Source organism: Schistocerca piceifrons, chromosome 7, assembly GCF_021461385.2.
Source record: "Schistocerca piceifrons isolate TAMUIC-IGC-003096 chromosome 7, iqSchPice1.1, whole genome shotgun sequence".
NCBI classification, from domain to species: Eukaryota; Metazoa; Arthropoda; class Insecta; order Orthoptera; family Acrididae; genus Schistocerca; species Schistocerca piceifrons.
The window spans coordinates 214795657-214817811 of NC_060144.1; positions in this window are offsets into that span (position 1 = coordinate 214795657).

Here is a 22155-nt window from a genome sequence, read left to right on the forward strand (position 1 = left end):
TCTCTGGTTCGTAGAGCAGAGTATTTGTGCAGCAGCTGCTTCATTTCTGAAGAGGCCAATGACTTGCCTTATCTTTGAGGTCTCCGTGACAGTACGTTTCAACAAGATGACGCAAATCTGTATGTTTTCCGTGCCGTCCCGATCTTCCTCGATCTAGAGTCCATTCGACAGTTGCCTTGGCCATCACGTGCTCCGGATATCGTATCTCATCCACAGTAAACATCTGGTCGTCGGTTATCGAAAGATTAACAAGGACCAGTCACCAGCCACTATGACGAACTCTGGGACATAGTCCAAGCAACATAGAATTGCGTAAACGTAGTTGGTACCCCAGCATAATCCAGCTACATGTCCAGCCACTGATGGTACCACAAGTGGCAACTCAGTGTACGAAAATTCACACTCACTCTACCACCAAATCAGCTGTAAACTTACTTGTGCGTTCTTCCTACTGTACTGTGTAAGCATAAAAACTAAAATTTCGTTATTTGCTATCCTCCATAGCGTTGCACTATTAATGGCCATAAGTTTACATCCGTCTGTGCTCCCACTCCTTCCAGTCAGAAACGGGCGCGGTATCGGCGATCAACGTACTCTAGTTTCTATGTTACCCTGTTTACAATGCTGATATATACTCGCAACTTGCAACACTTTATCTCCTATTACTTTTCTGATGTTAGTTTCATGTACGGACCCGTTCCATGAACATGGAGATTTGCTAGTCAATTAGGTCCTACGGAACTAGACGTATAAAATGAAACACAGTTATAAATAATAAGTTGCTTCTGACTGTAATGACAGTCAATCATAGGTGATGGTGAAGGGTGGGGAGAGGGGGGGAGGCGGAGAGGGGATTAGAGAACGTTGCCCAGCCATCGCATTCAAGGACACATACTGATCGTTATCTCTACCCGCTGCCTGGGAATGCTGCTGAGTGTTCTGCACCACGAATCTCAAAATGTCAGCGAACTGCGGCACGCCGTCCGACAGCTCACCGATAAAAGGCCACCTGCAAGCGTCCGGGTTGTCTCAAAGTAACAACAAAATTTCAGCAAAAGTAACTTTCATATTTTCGTTAATATGTTGAGACTGTTGTTGTTTTCTAAGTTTTCATTATAGAAGCTTGGGGAATAAGTTAGTAACATTTTTCCGTAAGTATAATAAACAGAACAGATACACATAACAAAGACTTTAGTCATCAATAGTATATTCTCCTTCATTATTTGCAACTGTCGGCCAACATTGGGGTAACTTTACGATTCCGTGATTGTTGAAATCACGTGGTTTTGAGGTGAAGAACTCGTCAGCCATGTTCGGAGCGCATTTTCATCCGGAAAAGAAGTTTCTTGAAGGTTGTTCGATAGAGAGCAGAAAGGTGCAAAACTGACGGCGCTAGATCAGACGAATAAGGTCGGAGTGGAATAGCTTCTCAATCCAAGTCTAACAGAATGCGGGATGGCGCTATCACCTAATAGCATCACTTCAAGCAGACTTCCTGGTCGTTGTTCTTGACTGTTGTTGACGATAAATGTCAGCAGAGATGGTTACACCTCGGGGAAGCAAGTACACCACACCGTTCCTCTACCAGCAGATACTTTTTTTTGTGGATGTGATCATGTCTTTGTACAGGGAGCTGCAGCTTTGTTTGGACTCAGCCATTCCATTATTTTCCCTACGTTAGCATAAAGACATTATATGCACATTTGGCCATCCGGTGATTTTTGTGATTTTGGCTTAGAGCATGCGGTACTCATACTCCCGAATTTTGACCCTTCTCCATTGCATGCAAATGTCATTCGTTGGCGGAATGACCACAGGTCATCACACATGCTAACTCTCGAGTACACTGACGTGGATCATCGTGGATTCATGCATTTAAGCGATCTTCCTCGAATTTCGAAGGTCTTCCTGAACACGGAGGATCACTGATGTCAAAACCATCTTCCTTAAAACAAGAATACAAAAATACCATTTTCTTAACGTGCTCTGTCCTACGGCGTGATCCCCATACAGGGCGCATATGTTTCTGGCTGCCAGAACAATAAGTCGGATATGTCCCGATTTCTCCGCTTGGCACTTCATTTCCTAGCGTCGATATCTCCAAATGACAAAATCTCAACATAAAAACTCAAGGCCGGCCGGTGTGGCCGTGCGGTTCTAGGCGCTACAGTCTGGAACCGCGCGACCACTACGGTCGCAGGTTCGAATCCTGCCTCGGGCATGGATGTGTGTGATGTCCTTAGGTTAGTTAGGTTTAAGTAGTTCTAAGTTCTATGGGACTAATGACCTCAGAACTCCCATAGTGCTCAGAGCCACTTGAACCATTTGTAAACTCAAATAACTACAGTAAACTACAAATAAAAAACGGCAATCGATAAATAACCCATAGCACCTGGAGTGCCAACATGTAAAACAAAAACACTACGAATTCCTGCACCATCCTTATCGTGCCTGATGGTAAAATATTAATTACTTTATTATTGCAAACTTATTAGCGTATACGTCCGGTCTCTATGACTAAATGAGAGACTGATCCTATGGTTACCACACTGGCTCGTTTCTTTTATTTTGGAAACACCTTTATTAGTGAATAGTACTTATATGAGAGCGTACTGAAAACTACTGCCTTCGAATTTTTTATGTGAAAACTCTTAAAATTTTTTAAAGTAAAACGAACGTTATTAACAAATGGTTCAAATGGCTCTGAGCACTATGGGACTTAACTGCTGTGGTCATCAGTCCCCTAGAACTTAGAACTACCTAAACCTAACTAACCTAAGGACATCACACACGTCCATGCCCGAGGCAGTATTCGAACCGGCGACCGTAGCGGTCGCGCGGCTCCAGACTGTAGCGCCTAGAACCGCTCGGCCACTCCGGCCGGCCGTTATTAACATTCTACATCTTTATTCTTCATGCCTACAAATTTACTGCAGTCCACCGCTATAGGATCCCGAACTGTAGTGCGTAACGTGACGGTGTGTAACATAACTGTGTCGTTGCATGAGAAACAGCCTGCTATAATCGAGTTTGGAACTCAAAGTGTCGTCCGCGCGTGGAGCGCCGTCTCCTTCAGCAGAACAATGCCAGACAATAAACGAGCGCTGTGACATCTGCTACAATCCGTCGCCTTGCCTTCACCGTCATCGATCATTTTGATAATAATGAGGCGCTACAAGCAGAAGTGAGGTGTGGCTCCGTCAACAAAGTCAAAGCTTCTATAACGCGCGTGGTAGCCGCGCGGTCTGGGGCACGTTGTCACTGTCCGCACGACTACCCCAGTCGGAGGTTCGAGTCCTCCCTCGGGCATGGGTGTGTGTGTGTTGTACTTAGCCTAAGTTAGTTTAAGTTAGATTAAGTAGTGTGTCAGCTCAGGGACCGATGACCTCAGCAATTGGGTCCCATAAGATCTTAGCACAAATTTCCAATTTTTTTCAAACATTCTACAATGACGGTAACAACAAACTGCTCCCGCTTTAGAAGAAATGTGTTCGTCGCCTTGGTGACTATGTAGAGAAATAAATATGCGGCATGAAGAATATACAGGTAGAATAATAGTGAAGTCTGTCTTACTTAAACACCTTTAAGACTTTTCAGATAAAAAATAGGAGGCGTTAGTTTTCACTACGCTCTCATAGGTTTTGTTTTTTATTATTTTTACATGTTAGATATCTCATGAAGCAGTTTTGAGCAGTTTAATTTCAAACACGTGTGTCTGATCTGTGGTTTGTAGTATTTGGAACCGCCACTAACAGAACACTAACAAGGCGACAGGAAAACGCACTGCGGAAGTTGGCAACAATGCAGTAAACACAGGACGCAGATATATGTTTTTAAAAACAAACTGGTAAAATTGCGATGTACGTGTGTAACATTTGCAGGAAAATGTCACGAACAGGACGTACTGCACTGCATAGAACATATGTCAGTTACAGCACATACATTGCCTTGTCACATTCATGTGAGCACCTGTTAAAGGTCTGAATAACCACCTTTCGCTGAGCGAAGCGCTGCGAGACATGCAGGAAGAGAGTCAGTGAGGTTGTGGAAGGAACCGACAGGAATCATGATGATGATGTTGTAAGAGGTCCGAGCAGATGTAATTTCGATCTATTGCTCACGCGCTCTCTGCGATATGTAAGGAATAAGAGAATCTCAGACCAGAGAGCAGTGCTGACTGCAGTAGGAACTGTGTAGCTGTAGCAGTAAGTTGTTGCTAGCGAGCAGTCTGGTCTGGTGTATCGTGTTGGCTGGGCCGGTCGTAGTGCAGCGATGACGAAGCCTGAGCATTATTGTATAAGGTAAAAGCAGCCTCGCGCATATGTAGTATTGTTATCTCAAGTCCCATGTAAATGTTTTAAAAAAATCTCCTAATAATAATCTTTCTCGTAAAAAGTAACTTTTAACAACCATTCATTTCAATTTAAAGAATTTACTAATATCTCCAATCCATGGTCATCCCGATTATTGCAAAAAAAATCAGTTGTTTCCTTTCATAAATGACAAATCTATCGGCCAGCATTGCACAGGGCTGTGCCAGAAAAATTTATTGTAAGAGCAGATATATATGCGTTATCCGGCGACTTCATTAAGGTAAGAATTTTTCTTTTTCTATTCAGAATGATCTTTCAGGGCCATGACGCAGCAGTGCTGATGTCCAAAATTTACCAGGTTAAATTCACAGTCAATTATTGAAAAATTATAAGTGAGCGACAATTTAATTGAGAGGTTAGTTACATCGTATTATCACCAGGTTACTGAATTTATTTTTTTTGTTGGGACGTTACACTGAATGTGAACGACATAATTATATTTTTTACTGTTGAGAGGTTTGGCAATTATTTTGTTTTGAGGTTATACTAAAAATGTGAATTTATTTCGTGGGGATGTTACACTTGTCGACAACCGGCCAGGATCGTATTTTCTTTGTGAATTTCTGAGAAGTAGTCATATATCTGCTCTTATTTACTTAATATTAAATGTAGTTTGCATCTGGCGCAACGCATTTACTAATTTGTCACTCTTTCTTTCATAGATCATCGGCAATTTATTGCTCTTTGTTGTAATTGTGTTTGTTCCATTTTTGCTTCGTCTTTGTTTCATTTTGTGCTTAATTTTGATTTGTGAAAAATGCCGCGAAAAACTGTTAACAGTACATCGCGATGTGCAATGAGTGAAATAGCCGAAACCAATAATTTGACCGATAACACTAGCGACACTCAGTGTAATAGTGATAATCCTCTAATTACTGATAATCAGTGCGTGCCGATCACTAGTAATGATTTTAATCCCAATGATGCGCAAACACATTCAATTGTGTCCTCTGTTAATTTAACGACAATTGATGACGCGACACGTTCCGTTACAATGAACGCTGCCCATTTTGAAACACCTGATTTCCAAAGTTTACACAGTGAACAGACAAATGTTTCTAACGAAGGTGAACAATACACACGAAACGCGTCAGATTTGTTTGATTCCGATGTAGTGACTAACAGTGCTCATCCGATTAGCAAACCTTTTGGTGAATCAGACAATGACGAAATGGTTACACAAAACGTGACACATGCAGATACATCATCACACAGCACAGAAAATAGAGTCGCTAATTTTGGCTGGAATCAAGTTATCGCATTATTACTACAATTCAATGAAAACCAAGACAACAATTATACACAACTTAATGAAAATTTCAAACTGTTGAATGATAAACAGGACAACCTTAATCAATCGAACAAACAACTAAATGAAAAACTAGACAACAATTCCAAACAGTCGAATGATAAACAAGACAACAACTTCAAACAACTTAATGAAAATCTTAAACAGTTGAATGGAAAACACGACAATCTAAATGAACAGAACAAACAACTTAGTGAACAGATTACAGCCGTTGCCGCGCAATGTCTTGATACTAAAGAACAATTACGTGAGGAAATTAAGGCTTGTGCTAGGAACAGTAGTGAAGAAATTAGATCTGTGGCACAAGAATTAAGTAATACACATACAGCCACAACTAAATTACTTAGAGATGAAATTAGTGCAGTCGCTAAAAAATGTTCTGAAAACGCAACACAGTTACGCAACGAGTTTAAATTAATGTCAGCAGAACTTTCACGCACACTGGATGCGAAAGTACACGCGAAATTTGACCAACAGAACAGCCAAATTGACGAACGTTTTAATCACTACCTACAAAGCAGTGAAGCGCGTTACCGTAAATTTATACAGGAACAGAATAAAGTAAAGCAACAAGTCATGGAAACAATTACTGCACAGAGACAGGAAGATAAGCGTAAATTGTTTACGAAAGCAAAAACATACGTAGACAACAATATTGCTACAGTATCAGACGAAACCAAACAGTTGAACACCGAATTGCATGATGAAGTCTCCGATCTTAAAACAAAGACAGACACACACACATTAGACTTTCAGACAATGACCAACAGACTTGAAAAGTTGGAACTAATATAGGATCCCGATCCCATCAAAGCAGACGTTAAGAAATTGAACAAAACCACACGTAAAATACAAAAACAAATTAATGCTTGTGATACTTAAAACGATGATCAGGTAAAAGCACTGACTGAAAAATATGATGAATTGGCCAGTCGTATTGATGTTATCGAAAATAATAATGACACCAAATCAGACGATACGTCACCAGTTTCGTTTAATCAAACACCCGAATTCCAAAATTTACAGCAGACGATCAGTGAGATAGGTTCGTCCAATAATACATTACGTAGAAAATTGTCAACTTTACAGCAAGAAGTGACAGAGATGAAAAATGTTGCAGCCTCTAACACGGCACGGCATACGCCACATTCGGAACATTTCTCACACCCACACAGCCAGTATAATTTAGGTAATTTACAGAGAGTACGTGACTTAGATTCCGAACAGTCACAGACAAATAGATTATCATAAAATCCTGAACCTGTTCATACATACAGAGACGATAATTTTGATTACAAGCAATTTTTATACGTGAAAAAATTTAAGGTATTTAAAAATGACAGAACACAGATTCATCCTCTGGACTGGATACGACAATTTGCTTTTGTATTTTCATCACCTTGGCCTGTAATGCAGAAACTAGAATTGGCCTGGATACAACAAATTGTTTTTGAATTTTCACTGGCATTGCCTGTAACGCAGAAACTAAAATTTATTAGCAGCGCGTAAGTGACCTCAGGGGATTCATTACACATCGATGAATATGGGCTGTAGCGTGCACAGGGCCCCGAGCCGTAGTAGTGCTATTTCATCTTTAGTTTTCTGCACTGCTGCCTTCTCTTCTACTGTCCTTTATATCTATCAAAACAGCTCTTCAACTATCAATCTATCTAAGATTAAGATTGAGTAAAGAAAACCTGATACGACAAGTTTTACCGAAAGTGACAATTTTCATTAGACACTCCAGAAATACCAGCATAATTTTAATAAGACAAAATTTTAATCATCAGTATGTACAAAATTTTCAACAACCGCAAACACAGTTTGGTAACAATAGACCTTTTTTCACTGCAACAGCATCAAAACCAGCCGGTTCGCATACCTAACCAACAATGTAGTCTGCAAGGTCAAACAAGCTTTAATGTTTCGCCGCCTAGACGTATAGCGTCGGCTGCACCAAATAGTAACGCACAGCAGCAAGGAAATCACTACGTACAGAGAACACACCATTTCAACTCATATCGCAATGCGCCGTATAGCAATGATTATCATGACAGGCGTAAAAGTAATGAGCACAGTTTCAGCGTAACAGTCGGTCTTACCAGTAGCAAAATCATCCGCAACAACAGATTATCATGAATGAACCAGACAGTCGGTATCATCCCGAACGTAATACGTCAGGAAGAAATAACAGAACAGTACAAATAGTTGAAATGCCACAGCATCCTCCCGCAAATAACAGTACGTCAGAAAGAATTTGACTAGATACAGCACAGGTTGCATCTTCCAACAACGTAAGCACTACTTTTGATACACAGACTCTTGTTCACGAAAATGTTATTACTTTTGACGACATAACTACGCAGCTTTTTGGGTTTAATTAACTTTTTCCGTAAATTTATTCATTACTCTGCTTTAGATACACCTAGATTATGCCAGTTGACGGGTAAAAACACTATTTGGTCGTGGGATAGCCAAGCACAGTCTGAATTTGTCAATCTGAAACAGGCTTTGTTGAATACACCACTTTTATCACACCCAGATCTTACTAGAAATTTTTCCATTGCCCCCGACAGTTCTAACACCGCTTTAGGCGTACACATTTTTCAGGAAATTGAAGAAGATGGTACTACAGTAATTAAAAACATCGCCTTTGCAAGTCGCATTCTGTCACCTGCTGAATGCAATTATTCTGTTACAGAACTTGAAACATTATGTGATGTTTGGGCATTTACGAGATTTAGGCATTTCCTTTATGGAAGACATACTACCGTTTACACAGACCATAGAGCTATTCGGTTTTTTACTTTCAGCAAAATTTACGCACTACAGATTAAGCAGATGGAAGCTTTATTTACAGGAATTTAATTTTACAATTGTTCACATTCCCGGTACACAAAATATTGTAGCAGACGCACTATCCTGTTCTCTCAGCAACAATAAGCAAGACATCGCAACCAACTTCTGCCAAGCAAATTTTAGCGTCATGTACATTCAACAAGTCGCATTTGAAAATTTCATTTCGTCGTCATTACGAGAGATAGCACAGGAGCAGAGCAAAGACAACGTATGGAAAGAAATTAAACACCTTTGGCAAGATAGGAATAATGTTACCATTAGAAACCATTACACTGTACGCAATAACATTCTGTTTCGCCGCTCTCACCCTGACAGCAGCAGTTGGTTATTATGAATTCCTGACGAACTTGTTAACAAATTAATTTGGTATACTCATTTAAGTTACGCACATTACGGAGCCAGAAAATGTTTTCTTATACTGAGACAGAACTGTTATTTTGCGAACATAGAGAAACCTATTCGACGAGTTTTAGCGTCATGTAAAATCTGCCAGAAAGCTAAGTCGGACACGACTTCACATATTCCTCCGTTACATCCCACTGTACCTTTTAAATTGAGACACATGGCCGCTGTAGACATTTTTGGTCCGATTCCCAGATCTAATAGAGGTTTTTGCTAAATCTTTGCCGCTATTGAATTCAATTCGAAATTTGTTACCTTCACTCCGTTACACAAAGCTACTGCTAAAACTATTTGGAATACATTTGTAAAACATTTTTTATTTCATGTAGGGCATGTATTGAAAGTAATTGCCGACAATGGACCACAATTTCGATCGGCGATGTGGACACGTATGTTACGAACAAGAAACATTTCTCTGATCTATATATCCAAGTATCACGCTTCTTCGAACCCTTGTGAACGACTAATGAAAGAAATTGGTAAACTATGTAGAATATACTACCATAAAAAACATATTGATTGGGATACACACATACCCTCATTCCAGGATGTAATTAACTCCATACCAAATGAATCTACTATGCTATCTCCGACTGTTATACTGAAAAATGTTGAACCACCCAACAAAATTAAAGAACTAGTATCTTTTCCTACATCTCGTCGACTTACGCCACCATGAAATAATTGACATTGCGCTCAACAACATCAAACGTGCCGCAGAGCGCCGGAGAAGACAGCGAAAACAGGTTTGTACACGCCGTGACTTTCACGTTGGACAGAAGATATTAGTACGTACACACTATTTATCCAACAGAGGAAAGAGTAGTTGCAGTAAATTTGAGCTTCTATACGCAGGTCCATACAGAATTCGCAGCATTCCTCACCCTAATGTAGTACATGCCGAAATTTTGACAACCAGAAAAAGCAAAGGTAATCATCATGTCTCCAATATTACACCCTTTATTGAATGAACATACTTTACGGTTTATCACACTGTAATGCAATTTCCTGATATTTATATGACCGCTTAAGCAATTATATCTATGTGACTACTTACTGATGATGATTATATTTTTTCTTGGCAAGTGCCCGGCAAGGTAAGGTTAGCAGGTCGCTTTTCTTGTCGTTACACATCAGACCGTGCACATTTTCCATTTTTTGTGTATGTATGATTGTTTTCCTATCGAAAGTAGAATTTTTGTCTGTATGCACTATGTAATCTTTAAGATATAACAAACAGCAGTTGACTTTGACATTTTTTCTTATGATATGTCAATATCTTGACTATTCTACACTTTTTTGCCACTACATTATGATCTGTGTGTACATTTTTTGCACTTCAAAACTGTCTATGTTTTTGACCTAATACGTTTTCTGTCATGCTATGCTGTATGCTTAGTTGTATCACTAGAAACAAGTTTTTATTTAATGAGTATATGATTTAAATGCAAGATATTAATCTTTATTCAACATTTTCAGAAAGCAATTACGTGTACAAGAAATAAATTAAACAAACCACAGTGGTTTACTCTGAAATGCAAATTTTACCATCGGAATGAACGAAAGAAAATGCAATATTTGTCATGAAGAATAAATGGATCAGAATTAACAAGCATTAATCAGAATATACTGTACACATCGTATGATAGCAGTCTTAACTAATTATTTTTCTTTCAGAATATGAGGCGATTGATGCAGGCTGTCAGACAGAACTACACATCTTAGTTTTAGTGATGAAATATGCTAGAAATAAGAAACTCTATAGTATGAATAGTTGTATGAAGTAAATGGTAATATGAATAATGAACAATGAAGTGTCAGTTTTTTGCAGATGATAATAAATGATGATGAATAGTTACATGAAGAATATGGTAATATGAATAATGAAGTTTTTCTTTGCAGATGATGATAATGAGGACGTTTATAAGAATATGCTAATATGAATAATGAGGTTTTTCTTTGCAGGTGATGATAGTGATGAAGTTATGGTAGTATGAATAATGAAGTTTTTCTTTACAGATGATGATAATGATGACGTTTATATATTTACTATTAGTTAAGAGATGCTATGTAGTTATTTAAGTATTTGTTGCAGTTGCTTTTGACAGTATGTCTTATGTCGCATAGTATAATGACTGAATGTTTTGGGAAAGACAGCTACAGTACATACATATTAAGTACACGTTTCATTACCTGTTAATTCGAAGTTTATTACTTTCAGGTCAATAATCCATTTAGTATTTTATCCAGGAGAAGCTTTTCATGATACTTACTAAACCTGTTACTTATTAAACCTGTTCTAGTACTTGCATTTTTTTTACGCAGTTGTGTCAATCATTCATGAATGTGATCACATATACTCTACTTGTTTCATAACCTTGCTACAGCTGACTCATGACGAATGATGTTATTAATCCTTCTTTCCAGCAATAACTCAAAAGCAAATATTTTCATCCTCCAGCAATTAATGATCGATCACAACGCAATGCATTGCTAGCAAAAAAAAAAAAAAAAAAAAAAAAAAAACAGTTTAAGATATATTTCTAGTTCTAAATACAATGCAAATTTCTCAGATGTATTGAATCCATTATATCTATGTATTATTGGACCACAGACCTAGAGTAATAGTTACAGTGTGCTATTTTTAAATGTGTCCTATGTCACTTGAATGATGAGTTCTGAATAATACTGAATAATGTTTTGTAAAACTATATGAATACTTTGTAACTGGCCAATGAGTGCCAATAATTACCGCAATCAGATGAGTTATGAATAGTGTTTTGTAATATTCAATACTTGCTACATGTTTAGTAACTGACCAATGAATGCAAATGATTACTAGAATTAGATGAATTATGTACAAATGCTATGCCAATAATTAACTCATTTTGAATTATGACTTCTGAATAATACATAAAACAATGCTTTGTAACTGGACAATGAGTGCCAATAATTACTATATTGAGATGACTTATGAATAATGTTCTGTAATACTCCATACATACTACTTAAATGCTGTGTAAATAGCCAATGAATGCCAATAATTGCTCAAATCGGTTGATAGACTAGTGTAATTCTCAATTATGACTAGCATAAGACTTAATGTCCTTCACCTTCTGACCTAATTACCAGAAATTACTGCAATATCCGTTTGTCCTGTCCATCCTCATGATTATGGAGCACTATATTTGGTTTTTGCACTAATTCTCTGTTGATGTGAGAGTATGGATTCTACAAGAATGTGGTGTTGACACATCATGCTGTCCACCACCTTGAACGATGGAGATGTTATTATGGTCCTACTGTTTGGTGTACCTAATGTACTACCAAAATGATAACATTGAATATTAATACAACATTTCAGTGTCTTGGCTACACTGATAAATACTTCAGGGAAGAGAACTTCAGATTGTCTCACTTGGTGTTGTGCTTCTGTAGAAAGATATGGACTTTCGGTGCAACTACGTACAACCTACTGTGCTACAACCATGATGCAATCCTTCCCATTCCTTTCCTAGTTCTTGAAATATGCTAAAGACTTTTACAGTGCGTGTGCACTTCATTTCATTTGTTAATATGATATGTTGTAAATATGCTAAAGACTTCTACAGTGCGTGTGCACTTTATTTCATTTTTAGGGTAATCAGTTCTTGTAAAATGCTAAAGATTTTTACAGTGCGTGTGCACTTTATGTCATTTGTTAATATATTTTGTGTTCAGTGCGTGTGCACTTTATTTCACTTCATGATATGTTATGTAAAAATGCTAAAGACTTATATAGTGTGTGTGCACTTTGTCATTTGTTAATATCTTTTGTACTCATTGCATATACTTTTTGTAATTTTTTGATATATTCTGTACTCAGTGCGTGTGCACTCTATTTCATTACTTAATATGTTCTGCACTTATCAATAATGTATATACTCTGTGACTGTAGACATACTAACTAAATAGATTTTAGAAAAATTTGTTGCTCATGGCAAGTCCAATTGACTCACCATCGCTGCCAAATTTTTGCCCCCCCCCCAGTGGAGGGTTATGTAAGAGGTCCGAGCAGATGTAATTTCGATGTATTGCTCACACGCTGCCTGCGATATGTAAGGTATCAGACAATCTCAGACCAGAGAGCAGTGTTGACTGCAGTAGGAACTGTGTAGCTGTAGCAGTAAGTTGTTGCTAGCGAGCAGTCTGGTCTGGTGTATCGTGTTGGCTGGGCCGGTCGTGGTGCAGCGATGCCGGAGCCTGAGCATTATTGTGTAAGGTAAAAGCAGCCTCGCGCATATGTGGTATTGTTATCTCAAGTCCCATGTAAATGTTTTAAAAAATCTCCTAATAATAATCTTTCTCATAAAAAGTAACTTTTAACAACCATTCATTTCAATTTAAAGAATTTACTAATTTCTCCAATCCATGGTCATCCCGATTATTGCAAAAGAAAAATCAGTTGTTTCCTTTCATAAATGACAAATCTATCGGCCAGCATTGCACAGGGCTGTGCCAGAAAAATTTATTGTAAGAGCAGATATATATGCGTTATCCGGCGACTTCATTAAGGTAAGATTTTTTCTTTTTCTATTCAGAATGATCTTTCAGGGCCATGACGCAGCAGTGCTGACGTCCAAAATTTACCAGGTTAAATTCACAGTCAATTATTGAAAAATTATAAGTGAGCGACAATTTAATTGAGAGGTTAGTTACATCGGGAATCGAACCTGGGACCCCGTGATCCTGGGGCAGCAACGCTAGCCGCTAGACCACCTGCTGCGGACACCGACAGGGATGTGGACCCATGGCGACTCTAGTGCCATAGACAGATGTGCTGGGTTTCTGGTTGAGGATCCACGTCGCGAACAGCCCGATAGACGTGGCGCCACAGCTTTTCAGTTAGATTTAATCCGGGGAGTTTGCTATCCAAGGGAGTATGGTAAACTCATCCTGGAGCTCTTAGAACCACGCACGTACACTGCGGGCTATTTGGTACTTTGCAGTGTCCTGCTGGTTGATGCCATCAAGCCGAGAAAAAATAACCTCGAAGTAGGGGTGAACGTGCTCCGCAAGGATAGGTGCACACTTGTGCTGATTCGTTTGGCCTTCCAGAATGACGAGTTCACCCAGGGAATGCCACGAAAACATTCCCTAGACCATAAAACTTCCACCTCCGGCCTGGACCGTTCCGAAGAACTTTTGAAAAGATAACCACTCGCCAGTCACTGGACGTCCAGTTGTGGTATTGGGGTGCAGCCTTCGTCGCCGATGAACAGCAGTCAGCATGGGTGCATGAACCAGGCACCTGCTGCGGACATATGCAGCAACGTTCGCTGAACGGTCGTTGGGGTGACACTATTCGTACTCCTTTGCTTCATTTGGCGGTCAGTTGCTCAACGGTTACACGTAGATTCGGCCATGCATATTCAACACTTTTTTGCCACATATCTGAAATATAGGGTGGTCAGAAATTCGCGTTACAGACTTCTAGGACTTAGAGGGGAGTGAGTACATCGTATTTTGAATAGGAATTCATGTCCGGAAACGTCATCCAACGAGACTACAAAACTTCAAAGTGATAAGCGTGGGCGTCTGTAAATGTACGTATACACGGGGTGATTCCGTGATGATGTTACAGACTTTCTAGGATGATGGAGAACGATAAATGTATTAATTTGAAGTCAGGATCCCTGTACCGGAAACGATAGAGTCGAAAGTTAAAACGAAAACCGTCCTGATACCTCTGACAGTTGAATAGGTGTCCCGTTTCTTGTGTTGAGAAGAGTGTAGGACTGGTAACTTTCAGTGGTGGTAGTGTGGAAAAAAAGAGAAAAAAATGTCCAATAAACGTGGGCTCTAAAGTGCGTACCTTAACAGCTATGAACACTTGCTCAGTAGAGGAGGTGTGTTTCACATTAGTGAAGACGAACGAATGTTCATAGCTCCTCAGGTATGCAAGTTAGAGCCCACCTTTATTGGACATTTTTTCTCGTTTTTGTCCACACTGTCACCACTGAAAGGTACCAGCCCTACACTCTTCTCAACACAGCAACCGGTACACGTATTCAACTGTCAGAGGTATCAGAACGGTTTTCGTTTATAAGTTTCGACTCGTTCGTTTCCGGTACAGGGATCCTTAGTTCAAAGTAATACATTTATCGTTGTCCATTATCCTAGAAAGTCTGTAACATCATCACGGAGTCACCCCGCGTATACGTACATTTACAGACGCCCGCGCCTATAGCTTTCACGCTCTGTTGTCTCTTTGGATGACGTTTCCGGGCACGGGTTCCTATTCAAAATACGATGTGCTCACTCCCCTCTACAAGTCCTAGAAGCCTGTAACGGGAATTTCCGACCACCCTGTAAAAAAAGAGTAAGAAAAGAAATTTGTATTACGTGTTTCGAAAAATAAACAATAAACTGACAGCCAAACAAGCGGCTTCTAGTTTAGTCGCGGCGATAGAATTTGTATGCTAAGAAAATTCTAATAATCAATTTCGTGACAAATGGTCGACAAAAATGCATGGAATCTAAGATATTAATCGTTTCAGAATAATTTTTTTTAAGGTAAACTAGCTTTGATTTGATTTATTCATCCAGGGATCGTCTCAGAATGATACAGGACTTGTCATCATAACACAATGAAAAAAAAGCTCAAAATATATATGCTCATGGAATACTAATACATAAATATTTTTATGAGGAGACGAGAAGAGGTCGGGCGTAGCCTTGCTGGAGGAACCATCCTGACAACTGCCTGAAATTATTTAGGAAAACCACAAAAGACCTAAATAAGGGTGCCCGGACAGTGCAAACTACATCCTCCAGAATATAAGGTTCATGTCTTAACTGCAGTGTCATCGAATATCTAAACTCCAAGCAAGACGTCGACAACAACAAAAATGCTGAAAGAGAGAAACATCCAAGGCGCGACCAATTCGAGCGGGGCTCGGTAATCCCAGGTGCCGCCATTGCGAGGCCTTCTCATAAGAACGGCCGCAGCAGACAAGAAGTTCTAGTGTATAAAGAATTCACCTCGCTGTGGTATTGTGTATCTGGTGCTACAGCGTGGCACGTGTGTTACTGGTGAGTTACCTCGTCGAGTCAGCTTTAGAGTACTGTCGTCAGGCTGACATGCGTTATAGGTTATTGTCGTGCACAAAACATACAGTTCTTAGAAGTGTTCAGTGTGCTACTATACGTCACAGTGAAGTCTTCGAAATGTTCATAATTACTGATTATGAATAGTGTGCCTATTCATCTTCAGCATCAAGGTGGACTTGTTAGACAACCGTTACGTCGCAGCACATTTTTTAATGTGGTTGCTAAATACTCAAAACGATTCGGCCACCAAGTATCAAATAACCATATCGGGGCGATTTACGAAAGTTACGTTGCTTCTTAATACAGTGGCTAAGCTTGACTTGTTATTTGCGTACACTGATTTCTCTCCATAGTTCGTACAAGACATTAACAATTGTACTGTCGCCGGCCGGAGTGGCCGAGCAGTTCTAGGCGCTACAGTCTGGAACCGCGCGACCGCTGCGGTCGCAGGTTCGAATCCTGCCTCGGGCATGGATGTGTGTGATGTCCTTAGGTTAGTTATGTTTAAGTAGTTCTAAGTTCTAGGGGACTGATGACCTCAGCAGTTAAGTCCCATAGTGCTCAGAGCCATTTAAACCATTTAAATTGCACTGTCTCGTAGCGTTGGTCCTCATTGTGCGGTGTAGTGGGATTTACACACTATTTGCAGCAGAGAAGTTATATAATAAAGCGAAGTTTGAACTGCATCTTTGCACAAACTAAGAACAGCCACTGGTGAATCGGACAAACATGCTGCTATGGCATTTGTTCTCCCTCCAGATTTTTTGGAAAACGAACTTCAGGCCTGTAAATATGCAATTATGCGCCAAACACATCTTCATGCTCTCCTCTCATAGTATATCTGAGAAACTGAGTCAGCAACACTATCCCCCCCCTCTCAATAACAAGTGAGATATTGAGCTAAGGAGAATGACAAGACATTACTGTCATGCACTACCGATTTTGGCACATGATTCTCTTTTAAAAGTGTTACATTGTGATCATGTACGGCAGTGGGACAGGAAGTTGTAGTTGTTGAGATGTTCCTCATTATTTCTTTTTTATCTATATTCCCCACATTTAGTTGGTGTTGTGATGCATAATAAGAGAAAAAAGTTTCATTTATAAAAAGGGATACATCTAGCGAAAAACAGTATTCGCCGAAGATCCAAAAAACATATACCATACATCGATAGTTTCACAACCTTTATAGGTGTTGAATATAAAGCTACTGAAAAAGGGAATGTGTCTTATTCCTTTGTCTTGTCATTGTTAATTTGTCTCTTCTTCCTGGGAGCTCAATATGAGCAAATGTAAATTAGGCAACTTCTTACCTGTTTGCAGGATAAATATTACACTGAAGAGCCAAAGAAACTGATACACCTGCCTAATATCGTGTAGGGCCCCCGTGAGCACGCAGAAGTGCCGCAACAAGGCGTGGCATGGACTCTAGTAATGTCTGAAGTAGTGCTGGAGGGAATAGACACCTTGAATCCTGCGGGGCTGTCCATAAATCCATAAGAGTACAGGGGGTTGTATGTCTCTTCTGAACAGCACGTTGCAAGGCATCCCAGATATGCTCAATAATGTTCATGTCTTGGGTGTCTGGTGGCCAGCGGAAGTGTTTAAGCTCAGAAGAGTGTTACTGGAGCTACTCCGTAGCAATTCTGGACGTGTTGGGTGTCACATTGTCCTGCTGGAATTTCCCAAGTCCGTCGGAAAGCAGAATGGACATGAATGGGTGCAGGTGATCAGGCAGGATGCTTACGTACGTGTCACCTATCAGAGTCGTATATAGACACATCAGGGATCTCATATCACTCCAACTGCACACGCTCCACACCATTACAGAGCCTCCATCAGCTTGAACAGTCCACTGCTGACATGCAGGGTTCATGGATTCATGAGGTTGTCTCCATATCCGTACACGTCGATACAATTTGAAACGAGACTCGTCCGACCAGGCAACATGTTTCCAATCATCAACAGTCCAATATCGGTGTTGATGGGCCCAGGCGAGGCGTAAAGCTCTGTGGTGTGCAGTCATCAAGAGTACACGAGCGGGCCTTCGGCTCCAAAAGCCCATATCGATAATGTTTCGTTGAATGGTCCGCACACTGACACTTGCTGATGGTGCAGCATTGAAATCTGAATCAATCTGCGGAACTGTTGCACTTCTGTCACGTTGAACGATTCTCATCAGTCGTTGTTGGTCCCATTCTTGCAGGATCTTTTTCCGGCAGCAGCGATGTCGGGGATTTGATGTTTTACCGGTTTCCTGATATTCATGGTACGCTCATGAAATGGTCGTACGGGAAAATCGCCACTTAATCACTACGTCGGAGATTGTGTGCTCGTGTGCCGACTATAATAGCACCTTTGAACTCACTTAAAGCCTAATAATGTGCCATTCTATCAGCAGTAACCGATCTAACAACTGTTCCACTCACTTGTTGTGTTATATAGGCGTTGCCAACCGCAGCGCCATATTCTGTTGTTTATGTATCTCTGTATTTGAATATGGATGCCTATACCAGTTTCTCTGGCGCTTCAGTGTGCCTATGTCTATCTATTTTGTCGAGTTCACCATTAATCCGAACCACAACCTTGTCTCTTTAGCATTTATTCAATTTACCTTGTGATTTATATATGTTACAGGGAAAAAACAGACGAGGTTGCCGGCGGGTTGTTCGGAGACGAGCTACTGCCAAAACCCCCATGAGATACTCCAGTCGATCATTTTCCTGCTGTACGCATTATTGCATAGGGAGAAATACGCGGGTCTGATCGGTTCCTGTTTCTGAACAACGATGATTGCCAGCCTGGTCATTGGCCTGATATAATGCAAACTGTTGTGAATAAATTTGAGGATGGTCTACAGTAAAGTAACTTGTTAATAAAATCATAAAAACTTTTATGAGCTGCACTGCATCTGCTATTTACGTACAAAGTATCCATTCTCAATATGGGTTGCATCCATACTGCAACTGTCATACTACCCTGAGTCGTGTAACTTGGGAACTGCTAAATTAACGTCGCACCTTTGAGGAACTATACAGACGCACGGTGCGGGGAATGGCAATTGAATCTCAATGTAGACAAGTGTAATGTGCTGCGAATACATAGAAAGAAAGATCCCATATCATTTAGCTACAATATAGCAGGTCAGCAACTGGAAGCAGTTAATTCCATAAATTATCTGGTAGTACCCATTAGGAGTGATTTAAAATGGAATGATCATATAAAGTTGATCGTCGGTAAAGCAGATGCCAGACTGAGATTCATTGGAAGAATCCTAAGGAAATGCAATCCGAAAACAAAGGAAGTAGGTTACAGTACGCTTATTCGCCCACTGCTTGAATACTACTCAGCAGTGTGGGATCCGTACCAGATAGGGTTGATAGAAGAGATAGAGAAGATCCAATGGAGAGCAGCGCGCTTCGTTACAGGTTCATTTAGTAATCGCGAAAGCGTTACGGAGATGATATATAAACTACAGTGGAAGACTCTGCAGGAGAGACGCTCAGTAGCTCGGTACGGGCTTTTGTTGAAGTTTCGAGAACATACCTTCACCGAGGAGTCATGCAGTATGTTGCTCCCTCCTACGTATATTTCGCGAAGAGACCATGAGGATAAAATCAGAGAGATTAGAGCCCACACAGAGGCATACCGACAATCCTTCTTTCCACGAACAATACGAGACTGGAATAGAAGGGAGAACCGATAGAGGTACTCAAGGTACCCTCCGCCACAGACCGTCAGGTGGCTTAGGAGTATGGATCTAGATGTAGATGTAATGCTCTCATTGCGAGACAGGAGGTAACGCCATATTTTCCAGTTTCATTATTAACCACTATTCTCAGTCCTTTAGTAATCTTTAACTGAATAGTAACGCATTACTTATGAAGAATGTTTTAGCTCCGATTTTAAAGTGATGTATTTTACAAATCTCTTTCTTCTCCTATGGCAGTTTATTACCAGCTTTATTTCCTGCTAGAAAATGCTGTTCTGAGCTTTTTGTTTGTTTTTCCGTGGAAAATGTAGGTCCAAACTGGCTCTTCTTCCGTTACTATGCATATAATTATTAGTGATGTGGTCCAAAAACATTTTTTTTATTAATTACAAATTCCCTACTCAAGTGCCATTATTTTACTCTTAACAAGTGTAATCTACATCAGCGGACTGCAAGTGAATGTCCTTACATATTTTAATCACTACAAAAATAGTACCTAACGTAGAGTTCAATGAATCTAGTACTACAATAATTCTTCCTTACAACTACGCTAGAATGGAAAAGCTTCACCATATATAATAATAATATCTATGTGACTATCCTTGAGAAATTTCCATCTCGATAACGCTACGTACATTTTCTTTTTTAAGTAGTTTCTCAGCTGGCCATACCCAAGTCCACATCATTCGAACCATTTCCAGCTAATTGGCCACAGTAGGCAGTGATTTTAGCCACTAGACCACATAGACTGTGGTCACCGCTACTCTTGTCGCAGCCCTTTGTCTGGTCGTGTCGAATGAATGCTGGAGCGAGAGTAACGGTACTCTGCAATCAGCGTGCAGGTGTCCCAGGCCGTGGGCGCGCGACCTCTGCGAGGCTGGACCTCTGCCAGGGCCGTCCGTTGTTCGCTGCCAGTCCAGAGCAAGACGTGACTCGCGTCGCTGGCTTCACTGGGGAATCTTGTCCACTGGGCGCTTGCCAGCCGCCGGGCAGCGTCTCTGTTACGCGGCCGGCTGTGAAGCCGTCGCCCACTAAAGGCAACGTCTTTCTGAAGCCGCCAGATTGCTGTCTGTCTCTCTCTCTCTCTCTCTCTCTCTCTCTCTCTCTCGCCATCCGTAAGAAGAGTAGAGGGCTGAAAAGTAATTAGCACTGCACACAGAGAGTTGAGGTAGAATTTGACAGTAGACATGTATTCAAAATCCCCATCCCCTCTAGTCATCACACCCGTTAACTTGTTACATCTTTGGCACAGCTTTTCTAGCACATTAAAAATCATCATATTTCCAGATCTGCTCTTAGCAAACGTGCGCGTATTTAGGGTCTTCAACTTTATCCAAACGACAATCGTATAAATTTTTATTCGCGTAAGGAAACAGATGATACTCGATGGTTATTATTAAAATGCAACTACTCACAGAAGTGCAGTGTGGGTTGTAATTGTAGAATGGAAGTCAGCAACAGACCAAGTTCCGAATTATTCATTTTTTTGTATTGACGAAAGTATTTTAATGAAAAAATCTCAACAACATTTTTGTTTATTGTCTACAGTAAGATTTCCACATCTATTGCAAAATTTGCTTAAAATTCCCTTCCTTTTACCAATGAAAATAAATATTGTATTCCGAAAAACGCAGAACGTGCACCACTACAAGAAATTTCAAGCATTTATCAGTTTACTTAATAATAAACATTTTACAGACACATTTTACAAGTAGACTATTCTGCGATTGATTTATTTTTAATCTCACTTTTAATTTTATAGAGTACAAAGTAATTTTAATTAATTAGCTAATTGATTAGCTACTTTCAAATACGACTGCATCTGTTGCAGACCATTTTTCTTCTCAGCTGACAAGTTGCTTTTACATTGTTGTGACGGTAAAACAAAGTTATTTATTATGTAAGTGGTAACCCTTTTCTTGAAGATCTTGTAGGTGCTCCAGCCATCAAGTTCTTTCAACATTTTTCTCACCTTGATGACGTCCGCCCCCGGTAGCTGAGTGGTCAGCGCGACAGAACGTCAATCCTAAGGGCGCGGGTTCGATTCCCGGTTGGGTCGGAGGTTTTCTCCGCTCAGGCACTGCGTTTTGTGTTGTCATAATCATCATCATTTCATCCCCGTCGTTCCGCAAGTCGCCGAAGTGGCGTCAAATTGAAAGACTTGCACCCGGCGAACGGTCTACCCGAAAGGGAGGCCCTAGTCACACGACATTTATTTTACCTTGACCACACAAGGTGCAATTATTTCACTCGAATCCAATTAAATTGGAAATATTTACTTTCGTTGTGTTAATTGTGTAGCGGCTGCTTTTTTTTTTTAATCAGAAATGTCCTCGGGCTGGAGCATAGTAACCACAAATGGGTTGCTATGCGTTGCATCCTCCATAAGTTTTACAAGGTCTTAGATA